Source organism: Myotis yumanensis, unplaced genomic scaffold (genome assembly GCF_028538775.1).
Source record: "Myotis yumanensis isolate MYYU_CA2020_CCGP unplaced genomic scaffold, mMyoYum1.0.hap1 SCAF_19, whole genome shotgun sequence".
Lineage (NCBI taxonomy): Eukaryota > Metazoa > Chordata > Mammalia > Chiroptera > Vespertilionidae > Myotis > Myotis yumanensis.
This window is the reverse complement of record NW_027223770.1, coordinates 215,854-230,000: the sequence shown is the minus strand read 5'-3', so window position 1 is coordinate 230,000 and position 14,147 is coordinate 215,854.

The following is a 14,147-nucleotide window of genomic DNA, read 5'->3' as shown; positions in this document are numbered from 1 at the left end:
CCTCTCTCCCCCTCCTTCCTTCCTTTCTTTTTTCTTTTTATTTTATTCTATTTTTTTGGCCCTTCAACCCCCTAAACTTGGTTCCTAGGGGTAGGGGACACACCTCTCCCTCTTCTACTCCAGCTTACTCGCTCTTCCCCTTGCCTCAGATTTGAGTCTCTGCCAAGTGCAAACAGCGGGCGACCTACTACAGAGCCTTGCAGTCAATGGGTAGTCCTTATTCTTGTGTGGGTGACCTTAGTTGAACTTCACACAGGTTGTTTTCTGCATAGGTGGCATTCGAGGAAAACAAACAAAAAACTCAGAATAAGAGCCATGCCCGGTGTCATTAACTAACGAGGTCCTTTGGCATCCTCTCTTCTCCAGTTTCCCTCCTGCCTCCCTCCAATTCTCTCCCTTCCTCTTGCTCCCCCGCTCCTCCACTCCATTCCAGTCTATTCCACTCACCGCCCCCCCCCCCCCCAGATTCTGTCCATCCTGGGGCTCACACACAGTATACATACATACATACATACATACATACATACATTCGTCCTACACCTGAGTATCAACCAAAGACTTGGAAACAATGAGGAGGAGACTCAAGAAGTAATGCCATTCAAAACTAAACATTAAGTCATTGTGTAAATTCTGTGAAAGGAAAAGTGGATAGGGTATGCCTGTAAATGGCATAGCTCTCCCTGCTCACCTAGCCTTTTCAATGACAGCACCCACCCCATACTCACCCCCTTACTGTCATGGATGCTTTTCATGATCCCTGAGAGGAAGAAAATATCCCCTGTTGCTGAACCCTGGCTTTTCAACACTGCAGATGACCCTCTTGGACAGATGCAGGAACTCTCTCCCTCCCAGTCCCAGAGAGGATGTTTTGACCCACCCTTGATCTCTTTCTTGGTTTGTTTTCTTTCAATGGTGGTAAACACAGACCTCCTTTGAACCTTTGATAAGCCTACAGTTTACATTCACACTCCTTTAGCTTGATTTTTAATACAACTCCCGGGGTCAGGATCAGGACTTTAGAGTCACGGTTGGTTCGCCCCATGAGAGGACTCCTGTGTGTGTGTGGGGGGGGGGGGGGGGGGGGGGGGGGATTGCCCGCTTTGCTTTCTCCCGCCTCCCTAAAATGTCACCAGTGGATTTCATGTAACCCACGTACGGTCTCCTCCTGGGATTGGAGTGTATAAAATAAGGGGGCCGACATTGCCATTCTTTGGAACATCATCTCCCGCCGTTGAGATTGTGCTTCCCGGCGTACGAGCGACATTTCTGGACAGTTTGGCTGAAAGACACTCACAGAAATTCTGCACAGGTTGGAGGATTTCTTACATTGTTGACAAATGCCACACACGCACACATGTGTGTGCACTTGCTTCACGGTTGCCACCTGTGGGGCTCTTTCAGGTTCGTCCATTTAACTTCCTCTTTTTCACAGGGAGGAAGGAGGCAGCGAGTGTAATCACCAGTGAGTGTGTGACATGAGACTGAGGATTTCCCGTGGAAAGCGGGTGAGCGGACGGGTGGGCGGAGGGAGGGAGGGAGGGAGGGAGGGAGGACACATCCATCCACCCACTCATCCATCCATCCATCCATCCATCCATCCATCCATCCATCCATGGACAGAAATTAAAAGTTTAACAAACAAACAGTGATGGTGAGTAGTCATGTCCTAGGCTGCTACCTTCCCTGACAAAGGTCAATCTTTCTTTTTTATAGTGTTTTTATTGAGTTCAAAGATGGGGGGAAAGAGAGAGAGAGAGAGAGAGAGAGACATCAATGATGAAAGATAATCATGGATCCACTGCTTCCTGCACACCCCCTCCTGGGAGGTGGGGTGGGGGGTGGGGGGGGAGCGGGCGGCGGCGCCGGGGATCCATCCCGCAACCCGTGCATGTGCCCTTGACCTGAATCGAACCTGGGACCCTTTAGTCTGCAGGCCGACGCTCTATCTCCCCTGAGCCAAACCGGCTAGGGTGTAATTTTCCTTTTTAAATCCCCTTATTTTTATTGAGTACGTTGCTGACTGTTACCTATCCTACGCCAACCTAAGTAAGAGAAGTATGTGTCTGTCATTTTATTTTAATTTTTATCCAATCCCAGAGGTTTCCTGCCCCCCCCCCCCCCACCCCCGCTTTGCCTTCTCTGGCCTCCCTCATCTATCACCAACGGAGTTCATGTAACCCACTTACATCTCCTCTTTTGCTTGACATGTATACAACAAGGTTAAAACACACACACCCTCCATTCTACAGAGTGTTATCCCATTATGTTGAGAATCTGCTTCCTGGCAATTGCCTCAAATGAACTCACAGACATTCTCCACAGATTTGAATCTTTTTTGATGTTCACACATCCATCCATCCATCCATCCATCCATCCATCCATCCACGGGGAAGTTAAAGATGAATGATAAAAGGGTGTCTGTCGTGAGTGGCACACTTGGAGCGGTGTGTGCGGTGGGGGGTGGGGGTGGAGGGATGGATGATCAAAACCGGCAACTGGAGCAGAGTGTGCTGGCCGGTCTGGTGACCCGGGGTTATTGAGTCAAATCATCCCTCACCAGGCCTCCCGCGACCCTCATCGCTCCACTCCCACCTATGTCTCTCCTCCTAGGGGATCTAAGACGCCGAGATCTACTGTTGACCTTCGCCTTGGACCCTGGACTCACGCCCCTCAAACCCCTCCCTCTCGCTCCCCACCCCCCCTCGCGGGATTCCTAAACGGGTGAGGGCTGGTTCCTGGGTTGGCCGATAGAGGGCACTCTTTCCCACCCGGACAGGCCGGGCCGGTTTTCTCCAACAGCCTCCCTCCCTCCCTCCCTCCCTCCCTCCCTCCCTCCCTGAAGTTGGTGAGCTGCCGGCCTGAGGGTGGGGGAACTCGGAGAAGCCCGAGGCGAGGGAGGTCCGAGGCCCTGACGTCACCGGAGAGCTTTCTGCATTTGAATGAAGCAAGCCCTGGAGTGAGATCCATTGGAATGAATCGCCCTGACCTCCCTCCTCCCCTCCCGCTTGCTCCATACCCCACCCCCTACTCCCCATCCCCCACCCCAGCGCTCTCAGCCCTCAGGTCAGGGGACTCTCAAGGGAACGCGGCCCGGTTCCCCATCTACGGAGACACATGGGTAGCGAGCCGAGCCGAGCCGAGCCGAGAGTGAGAGGCGAGAGTGAGAGGCGTCTCTGCCAGCCTCTGGGGCTGCTTGGGGCCATTCTGAGCGGGGAGGGTCCCCCATGAATCGGGTCGCTCGGGCTCTGTCGTGGAAGTTCATCATGGAGAAAGGACTGTTGGCAAACAGACATACGTTTAGTCCATCTCCAGGTGAGATTCCTCTCGGGATGTTCCCTTTTTAAAAATCATCATTCTTGCCCTAACCGGTTTGGCTCAGTGGATAGAGCAGCGATGGCGAACCTTTTGAGATCGGCGTGCCAGCATTTTGAAAAATCCTAACTTAACTCTGGTGCCCTGTCACATATAGAAATTTTTTGATATTTGCAACCATGGTAAAACAAAGACTTATATTTCTGATATTCATTTTATATATTTAAATGCCATTTAACAAAGAATAAATCAACCAAAAAAAAAAAAAAATGAGTTGTGTCATAGGTTCGCCATCACTGCGATAGAGCGTCAGCCTGCGGACTCAAGGGTCCCGGGTTCAATTCCGGTCAAGGGCATGTACCTTGGTTGCGGGCACATCCCCAGTAGGGAGTGTGCAGGAGGCAGCTGATGGATGTTTCTCTCTCATCGATGTTTCCAACTCTCTATCCCTCTCCCTTCCTCTCTGTAAAAATAAATAAATAAATAAATAAATAAAGTATATTTAAAAAAATAAAAACCATCACATTCTCCCCTGTTGGTTCAGTCTCTGGCTCATTGAAGTCTACAAACACACGACCCTTCTAATAAAACCCCACAAAAACCAACAACCAACATATGTGGGCGTCACTGGCTTAAAGACAGACATGCAGACAGACAGAGACAAACCTCTGAGTCCCTATCAGGTGAATTGGGGACGATTTGAGCAGGAAAATATAGGTTGCCCCTGTCCCATGCCCTCATTGAAAGGGGACAGGTTCTGATTTCAAAACAGCCGTCTGTCGGTCGGTCGGTCGGTCGGTCGGTCGGTGGGGTACCCCTACCTACCGCTGTGGGCACACAAGCTTGACTCCCAGGGAGAGGGAGACTTGGTTGGGTAGGGTTAAGAACGGGGAAAGTAGCCCCGGCCGGTCGGTGGTCGGCGTCTCCGAGAGCTTCAGGACCTTCACCTCTTAGGATCATTGCCGTTTTTCCAAAAGCGGTATGAGTGAGGAGAAGGGGAGATTCCCTCTCACAGTCCTCGGAGCATCCCTCGGTTCGCTTCTGTGTGTTTTCTCTTGGTAAATCCAATTTCTGTCTTTTGTTGTTGTTGTTTTCTACACTCTTCCTAAGGGTGACCTGGCTTCTGACAGCAGAAACAGACGCCTCTACCCTTTCACAGCGGACCTCATGGACAGACTCTGTTGCCTCGCCCTCAGAAACCAGCAGGTGTATACGTCGTGTTCACGGAAAAACATGCAAACCCGTAGAGAACTTTCATGAGTTTCCTTGAGCCAAACTGTCCACACTTGCCGGGAAGCAGAACCGCAAGGGGTTTGGACAATGCTCCGGAGAATGGCTGTTTTTCACTGTGTTTTATTCATTCTTTCTCTAAATTATTATTTAATACATTTTTATTGATTTCTGAGAGGAAGGGAGAGGGAGAGAGCGATAGAAACACCCGCTACTGGGGATCGAGCCCACAACCGGGCCTGTGCCCTTGACTGAAATTGAACCCGGGACCCTTCGGTCTCCAGGCCGATGCTCTACCCACTGACCAAAACCGGCTGGGGCGTTACTTTGTTTTATACGTGACAATCCAATCCAAGGAGGAGACATACGTGGGTTACAGGAAATCCACTGGTGATAGATGAGGGAGGGAGGGAGGGAGGGAGGAAAGGGGGGGTGGGGTGGGGAGTGGGGGTACACCTCTGGGATTGGATATAAAGCAAAATGATAGATGCATACTTCTTTTTTAAAAAATACATTTTTATTGATTGCAGAGAGGGAGGGAGAGAGAAACATCATTGATGAGGGAGAATCGGGGATCGGCGGCTTCCTGCATGCCCCATAGTCGGGCTCGAGCCCGTGACCAGGGTGGGCATGCTCCCTGGCCCCGAATCGAACCCAGGACCTTAAGGTCTGCCACAGGCTGACCTCGGCTCTACCCACTGAGCCAAACCGGCCAGGGCTACACCTACTTCTTTTCCTGAGGTGGGTGCAGGATAGATAGTTAACAGGCAACAATACACGTGATAACAATAACAATGAAGGAATTTATGGTCTCTTTCCTGCAGGGCACCCAGGGGCATTTGCTTGTGTGTGTGTGTGTGGGGGGGGGGGGGGGCGCGGAGGTGGGGGGAGGGGGAGAGAGTAGGGGGGCTAATGTTACAAGCTCCTCTGACATTTCAGAGGTGTGTTGTCTTACATGCAAAAGGACCATAGGTTCAGTTAAGGTAAACGCTGACCTGGTCAGGGAAGACTCAGGCCTAGGACGCGACTACCCACCACAAGTGCTCTTAGTGACAGCCTCCCTTCAGACCATCCCTGCGGTCGATTTAGGCCTTTCAGGTTGCAAGACCGCCAGGCAGGCCTTCCCCTGAGCTCGTCGGGTTAGCATGTGGCCCCTTTCGTCGTCCACAGTTGTGTGGGAATAAAGGAGTCATCCTTTCTGTCAAAGAAGGGAGCTTAGGCTGCCTCCATTTTGGCTCCAGGGACTTGGCCGCCGCCATTTCGAAATGACATAGGTCAACCCCTCCCTCTTATCCTCTCCACACCCCCCCCCCCCCACCCCCGTTTTAATTTCGCTGCTTTGTTTCTCTTTTAAACAAATTCACATTTCATTTATGTTGAAATAAACTGTACAAAATTAACTTTCTTCACCGAAAATAACAGCTATGTTTTCTGTATTCTTCCTAGGTAAACTACAAAACGCATTCTTGTAGGTTGTCTAGGTTTCGCTTATAAATTGAGACGCGGCAGTAGATGTATCCACGGAAAAAGACAGAATGAAACAGACCGATCTGTTGTCAGGATCCATGGCCTCTGATCCTGTCTTGACCGTGAAACGGAAGTGTTCCGCATATTCTAGCTTATGGAGCCCTAACTGGTTTGGCTCAGTGGATAGAGCATCTGCCTGCTGACTAAAAGGTCTCAGGTTGGATTCCGGTCAAGGGCACGTACCTTGGTTGTGGGCACATCCCCGGTAGGAAGTGTGCAGGAGGCAGCTGATCAATGTTTCTCTCTCATCGATGTTTCTAACTCTCTATCCCTCTCCCTTCCTCTCTGTAAAAAAATAAATAAATAAAATACATTTTAAAAAAATAAAAATCATCATTCTCCCCTTTTGGTTCAGTCTCTGGCTCACTGAAGTCTACATACACGTGACCCTCCTAAAAAAAAACAACAACAACAAAAACCCACCCCCACAAAAACCAACAACCAAGTAAGTTGGCATCACTGGCTTGAGTCAAACTGTCCACACTTGCCGGGAAGCAGAACCGCAAGGGGTTTGGACAATGCTCCGGAGAATGGCTGTTTTTCACTTTGTTTTATTCATTCTTTTTTCTAAATTATTATTTAATACATTTTTATTGATTTCTGAGAGGAAGGGAGAGGGAGAGAGCGATAGAGACGTCCAGGATGACAGAGGATCACCCGTCCGCTGCTTCCTGCACACCCGCTCCTGGGGATCGAGCCCACAACCGGGCCTGCGCCCTTGACTGTAATCGAACCCAGGACCCCTTCGGTCCCCGGGCCGATGCTCTACCCACTGACCCAAACCGGCCGGGGCGTCACTTTGTTTAATACGTGACAATCCAATTCAAGGAGGAGACATAAGTGGGTTACAGGAAATCCACTGGTGATAGATGAAGGAGGGAGGGAGCGATGGAGGTACCAAAGTGGGGCGCGGGGGGGGGGGGGGGGGCGGCCTCTGGGATTGAATACAAACTGAAATGATAGACGCACACTTCTTTTTATTTATTTTATTGATGTTTTACGGAGAGGAAGGGAGAGGGAGGGAGAGAGAAACCTCATCCATGAGAGAGAATCTTGGATCGGCCGCCTCCTGCACGCCCCCTAGTGGGGCTCGAGCCTGTGACCCGGGCGGGCATGCGCCCGGGACCCAAAATCGAACCCGGGACCTTAAGGTCCGCCGCAGGCTGACCTCGGCTCTACCCACTGAGCCAAACCGGCCAGGGCCTCACCTACTTCTTTTCCTGAGGTGGGTGCAGGATAGATAGTTAACAGGCAACAATACACGTGATAACAATAACAATGAAGGAATTTATGGTCTCTGTCCTGCAGAGCCCCCAGGCGCATTTGCTTGTGTCTGTGTGGGGAGGGGGGGGGGGGGGGGAGGGCGCGGGGCGGGGACGGCGAGATGTTCCAAGTTCCTCTGACATTTTATGGCATAGGTATGTTGTGTCTTAGATGCTAAGGTAAACACTGACCTGGTCTGGGAAGACTCCGGCCTAGGTAGGACGGGACTACCCACCACTACTGCTCTCAGTAACAGTCTCCCTTCAGACCATCCCTGCGGTGGCTTTAGGCCTCTCGGTTTGCAAGACCGCCAGGCAGGCCTTCCCCTGAGCTCGTCGGGTTAGCATGTGGCCCCTTTCGTCGTCCACAGTTGTGTGGGAATAAAGGAGTCATCCTTTCTGTCAAAGAAGGGAGTTTAGGCAGCTTCTCTTTTGGCTCCAGGGGCTTGGTAGCCGCCCTCTCTCTTATCCTCTCCACCCGCCTCCCCCTCCTCCCCGCCCCCCCCCCCCCCCCGTTTTAATTTCGCTGTTTTGTTTTTCCATTAAACAAATTTACATTTTATTTATGTTGACATAGACTGTACAAAATTGACTTTCTTCACCGAAAATGACAGCGATGTTTTCTGTATTCCTAGACCAACTACAAAACGCATTCTTGTCGGTTGTCTCGGTTTCCCTTATAAATCGAGACGCGGCAGTAGATGTAACCACGGAAAAAGACGGAATGAAACAGACCGATCTGTTGTCAGGATCCATGGCCTCTGATCCTGTCTTGACCGTGAAACGGAAGTGCGCCACATATTCTTGCTAAAAAGCTTATGAGGATATAGGCTCAACAAAGGAATGTAAACAGCGACACCCAGATGTGGGTGTAAGGATGGCGGGTTCTTTCCTCAATGTTTCACAGTCATTTGTTTAAGATCATCGAATAAAGACAAAAATCCACACCGAAATCCTTGTCTGGCAAGCTCACGTTTCTTTCACTAGCTGGTCATTTCACTGTTGGTTACAGATTTCTCGTAGCACACTTAAAACTCCTGCTAGTCAGAGGTTAGTCGTGAGCTTCGTTGCACAATTTTATGAAACAGGTTCCTCCCACACCTTCTCAAAATTTATTTCTTCAAAGAACTGATAACTCAATGCCCAACAACTGTGACAATGAATGTGATGTCTGCAATGACCTCACTAAAACAAGCCCAAAGTGCCATCGGCAGAGATCACGCAGAAGTGCAACGTGGCGCTTCCGATGATGCCTGCCGCCCTCTGGAAGAACAACAGTTCGTTCTCCAAAGCATGAGAGTTCACACCGGGGCCATTTAAGGAGAGGATCAGTGGCTACTCTACCCAAGAGATCCAGTGATTAAGTGACCCACCTATATCTTACAGCTTTTCTCTGTTTCCTTTCAAATTTCTCAGATTTTTTTTCAATATCAGATATAAGAGAGAACGCATTTTAAAAGTCCCTCGGGTATTTCCGACACTTTCGGAATTATCTGTAGGAAGCTCTGACTTAGTTGTGTAGACTTTGATGTATGTGTCCACCGTTAAATCCAAATCGTGTTTCACATCGAAATGCATGTTAAGCAAAGCTAAGCTACTTGACCTTTGCCCTGTCAAAGTGTTCCTCGGGTGTGCTTTGAGACGCGCTTTCGACCGTTTTCATAGCGTTCGTTCTCAACCTTCATCACAGGGAGAATTCGTAGGACCTTTAGCAATGTATAAACATGAGGAAAAAACTTGATGTCTGGCAGGTGGAGGGGGCCATGGTGGATGGGAGCTCTATATCTTTTCCTCTGGGTTTCCACTTGATTCTCCAACAACGCAGCTCAGCCGAGAGTGCTGCATCGGGATTGGGTAAGTCGCTGCCGTACATGTCAGCCTGGTGCTCCTCCGGCGTATTGAATTTGAGCCGTCCCGTGACAGAGGGGACCAGAGATCAGCATTGAAGAGCTTTGGAGGAACTGTTCTGAGACTATCTCTTTCAGTTCCTGAACAATGTGTTCCACTGTTGTGACGCTTAGAGGCTCTTTATAGCACCTCTCGGAAGTCGGCTGAGACTCCAGGTGCCCTTGCTGAGCTCTGCGGAGCTTCCCGGGGAGCTTCATCAGAATAGCAAGTGTGGTTGCCAAATCGGTGGCTTCCTCAAACCAAAATTCACAATAAACTTCAATATCTTCCATCACTTCATGTAGCGAATGCAGCGCCTGCAGTCGAGCTACTGGCTGCAGAGAAGACATCAGAGGTCTGACCCTGGAGATTTTTCCCAGAGGCTCCTGTGAAAGGTAGAACGTTTTTAAGAACAACAATGGTAACCACGAAATCAAAATCTGTTGCTGCACTGCAGAGTGCGAATGCTCGGCCCGCTGTACAGTTTTCCCATCTACTATGTGTGTCCTCATGTATACCGCCTACACAGAAAACAAGCGCTCGCAGGAGCTCCACTACAATTTCAAAAGCATCGTGCCTGCCTGCCCGCCCGCTGAGAATGGCACATTTCCTTCAGTTCTTTCCCGCTTTCTTCATTGTTCTGGAAGAGGACAGAAACGACACTGTCAAGCTCTAAAAGCGGTTGTGGTGACGGATGGAAAAAAGATCAAACTTCCTCCACTGTTCCAAACGCAACAGACGCTCCCGTGACAGGCACCGATCTGGCCCACCTCGGACTTCAGGCACGGGGAAGAGCAGAGTGTGTGGACAGCTTGGGGAGGGATGTTTCTCCAAAAGTCTAGAAGCAACAGCTTTCATTTTGGAAGGAAAGCCACTGGACACAATGTAAGCCTGGCCACGACAATATTCCATGCGTAATCCCCACTTCTCGGGTCTCGTCGTGGGAAATGTCACAGCCAAAATTTCGGCAGCGGCTTCGGAAGGCAGGAAACCCACAGATTCCTCTCTCAGGTCACGAGCTTCGTCAGCAAGCCTCACCAACGCGGGCAGGTGCTCTTCCCCTGCTGTGTCCACTACGTGCGTGCGTCCATCCCTCTGTCAGGGGCCATGGAAAAGAAGGGAGAGTCTCTCACTCCCCTGAGCGTTCCTTCCCCGAATGCGGCTCTCACGGATCTCTAGCATCTGCTTCTGCTTGTACTTTTGAACAGAACGGTGCGTTGACTGCTGTGGTCTCAAAGGGCTTTCTCAGAGAGAACCTCTTCACCAGAATTTATCGGGCACTCCGACAGTGCCTGCATGCCTGCCTGCCTGCCTGCCTGCCTGAAAGTTATCGGGAGTGAAGAGGCCTTCTGGGATTTCATCAGCTTCATGTCCATCTAGAGCAGTGGTTCTCAACCTTCCTAATGCCGCGACCCCTGAATACAGTTCCTCATGTTGTGGTGAACCCCAATTTCATTGTTACAGATTGAACATAATGAAAGCATAGTGATTAATCACAAAAAACAATATGCAATTATACATGTGTTTTCCCATGGTCTCAGGCGACCCCTGTGAGAGGATCGTTCGACCCCCAAAGGGGTCGCGACCCACAGGTTGAGAACCGCTGATCTAGAGGTATCTTTTGTTTTCCCATAAGAATCAAAACTGCAAATAAAGATTTTAAAGTATTCTTTTGTTTACTTTCTCTTCAAGGGTTAAAGGTAAAGTGTCTTCATCCTGTTCTTCACCCCCTTCTGTATTGGAGTTCTGAGCAAGGCTGTTGTTGATCGCTCTATGTTTGTTTTTGTTCCTGTTCAGAAGTTTTGTCAATTTTTTTTCCTGTTTCCATGTCCTGATTTCATCTTCGCTCAATTCTTTTATTCGTTTTCTATGTCTACTATGTGGATTGTTCAAATGACTGGTAAGATCACCTATTGTTGGTATTACATTATCTCGAAGAACTGTCCTATAAGGAAGGACTAGTTCTACAGATCATAGAGGTCTCAGAGTGTTTGGCACATCATCGATATTGTTTATTGAGTTGTTCAGGTGTTTTATCTTCTAAGTTTGCTCTCCTACAATTTCCCACCCACTTCTGGCATCTGGCCGGATCCCTCGGGAACCTGAAGAAGGCCAAATCTGACTGCATGCTCTTCTGCGTGCAGTCCACCGGCGCCGTTCCCCCCACCCCGAAAGTTTGGCATCTTCGCTGGCGCCCCACCCCCTCCACCCGGGGCCGGTCCAGCACTCCCCTCCCCCCCCCCCCCCCCCCCCATGCCCAGCACTGTCTTAATAACACAAAATGCAAGTACAAAACATTGTACAAGTATGCTTTTCACTACATGGAAGTGCAATAATACATTTGTGTGGCTTTTTAAAATATATCTTCATTGATTTCAGAGAGGAAGGGAGAGGGAGAGAGAGCCATAGGAGCATCTACCATGAGAGAGAATCACCCATCGGCTGCCTCCTGCACACCCCCTACTGGGGATCAAGCCCGTGACCCGGGCCTGCGCCCTTGACTGGAATGGAACCCCGGACCCTTCGGGTCCCCAGGCCGATGCTCTACCCACTGACCAAAACAGGCCGGGGCGGCACTTTGTTTTATACACGACAATCCAAGGAGGAGATGTAACTGGGTTACAGACAACCCACTGGTGATAGATGAGGGAGGGAGGGAGGGAGGGAGGTGGGAGAAAGCAAAGGGGGTGGGGGTCGGGGGAACCTCTGGGATTGGATAAAAAGTAAAATGATAGACACATACTTCTTTTTTTTTAAAGATGTATTTTTTGTTGATTTCAGAGAGGAAGGGAGAGGGAGGAAGAGAGATAGAAACATCATCCATGAGAGAGAATTATGGATTGGCCAGCTCCTGCATGCCCCCTAGTGGGGCTCGAGCCCGTGACCTGGGCAGGCATGAGCCCTTGACCGGAATCGAGATCTCCCTGCTCGCCTTGCCTTTTCAATGACAGCACCCACCCCAAACCCACCCCCTTACTGTCGTGGATGCTTTTCATGATCCCTGAGAGGAAGAAAATATCCCCTGTTGCTGAACCCTGGCTTTTCACACTGCAGATGACCCTCTTGGACAGATGCAGGAACTCTCTCCCTCCCAGTCCCAGAGAGGATGTTTTGACCCACCCTTGATCTCTTTCTTGGTTTGTTTTCTTTCAATGGTGGTAAACACAGACCTCCTTTGAACCTTTGATAAGCCTACAGTTTACATTCACACTCCTTTAGCTTGATTTTTAATACAACTCCCGGGGTCAGGATCAGGACTTTAGAGTCAGGATTGGTTCGCCCCATGAGAGGACTCAGTGTGTGTGTGGGGGGGGGGTGGGGGGGGTGGGGGTGGGGGTGGTGGTGGTGGTGGTGGTGGGGTTGGGGGTGGTGGTGGTGGTGGTGGGGTTGGGGGTGGTGGTGGTGGTGCTGGTGCTGGTGCTGGTGCTGGTGAAAAGGACCACATACTGTACTAAACTTGAGAAGCTCAGGGGAGGCCATGCATGGTGGCCTTACAAGGCTAACGTCAGTTTGGGGTGGGTGATCCTGTCCTAGGCCGGCATCTTCCCTGACAGAGGTCCATCTTTACCTGGACTGAGCCTGTCTGTCGCTTTCTTTCTTTCTTGCATCCACAATCACACATCTTTGAAAAGTCAAGGGGATTTTCCATCTTTTCTGGAGCCCTGGAATCACAGGCACGGCTCTGTGAATATCACAAACCCCATCACGATGACCGAGTTCATGATTGACTATATGAGCTATCCTACACCCACCCACCTAGGTAAAAGAAGTCTGTGTCCATCATTTTACTTTGCATCCAATCCCAGAGGTTGGCCCACTTTGCTTTCTCCCACGTTCCTCAAATGTCACCAGTGGATTTCATGTAACCCGCTCCTCTTTGGATTGGAGTGTATAAAATAAGGCGGGGGGGGGGGGGGCGACATTGCCATTCTTGGGAACATCCTCTCCAACCGTTCGCTGAGATAGTGCTTCCCGGCGTGCGTGCGACATTTGTGGACAGTTTGTCTGAAAGACACTCACAGAAATTCTGCACAGGTTGGAGGATTTCTTACGTTGTTGACAAATGCAACACACGCACACATGTGCGTGCACTTGGTTCACAGTTGCCGCCTGTGGGGCTCTTTCAGGTTTGTCCATTTTCCTTCCTCTTTCTCACGGGGGAGCAAGGAGGCAGCGAGTGAAATCACCAGTGAGTGTGTGTGTGATATGAGACTGACGATTTCCCGTGGAAAGCGGGTGAGCGGGCGGGTGGGTGGAGGGGGGGAGGGAGGAAAGGAGGGAGGGAGGACACATCCATCCATCCATCCATCCATCCATCCATCCATGGATAGAAATTAAAAGTTCAACAAACAGTGATGGTGAGTAGTCACGTCCTAGGCCGCTATCTTCCCTGACAAAGGTCAATCTTTTTTTTTTTTTTAATTTATTATTATTATTTTTTTAAAAATATATTTTATTGATTTTTTACAGACAGGAAGGGAGAGGGATAGAGAGTTAGAAACATCGATGAGAGAGAAACATCCATCAGCTGCCTCCTGCATACCCCCCACTGGGGATGTGCCTGCAACCAAGGTACATGCCCTTGACTGGAATCAAACCCGGGACCCTTGAGTCCGCAGGCTGACGCTCTATCCACTGAGCCAAACCGGCTAGGGCCTTTTGTTGTTGTTGTTGTTGTTGTTGTTGTTTAAAGAGAGAGTGAAAGGGAGAGGGAGGGGGCAGGGAGGGGGAGAGAGAGAGAGAGAGAGAGAGAGAGAATTGTTTTTCCACTTGTTTATTCATTCTTCCCTAGCTTTTAAAAAAATATACAACAGTAGCAATGAGGGAATTTGTGGTCTCTACCCTGGGACCCTGGGCTGTGCCCTGAGGGCACTGGGAAAAGGAAAGTGACTAGTTACCGGGACATTCACTACTCCAAAGACATGTGAT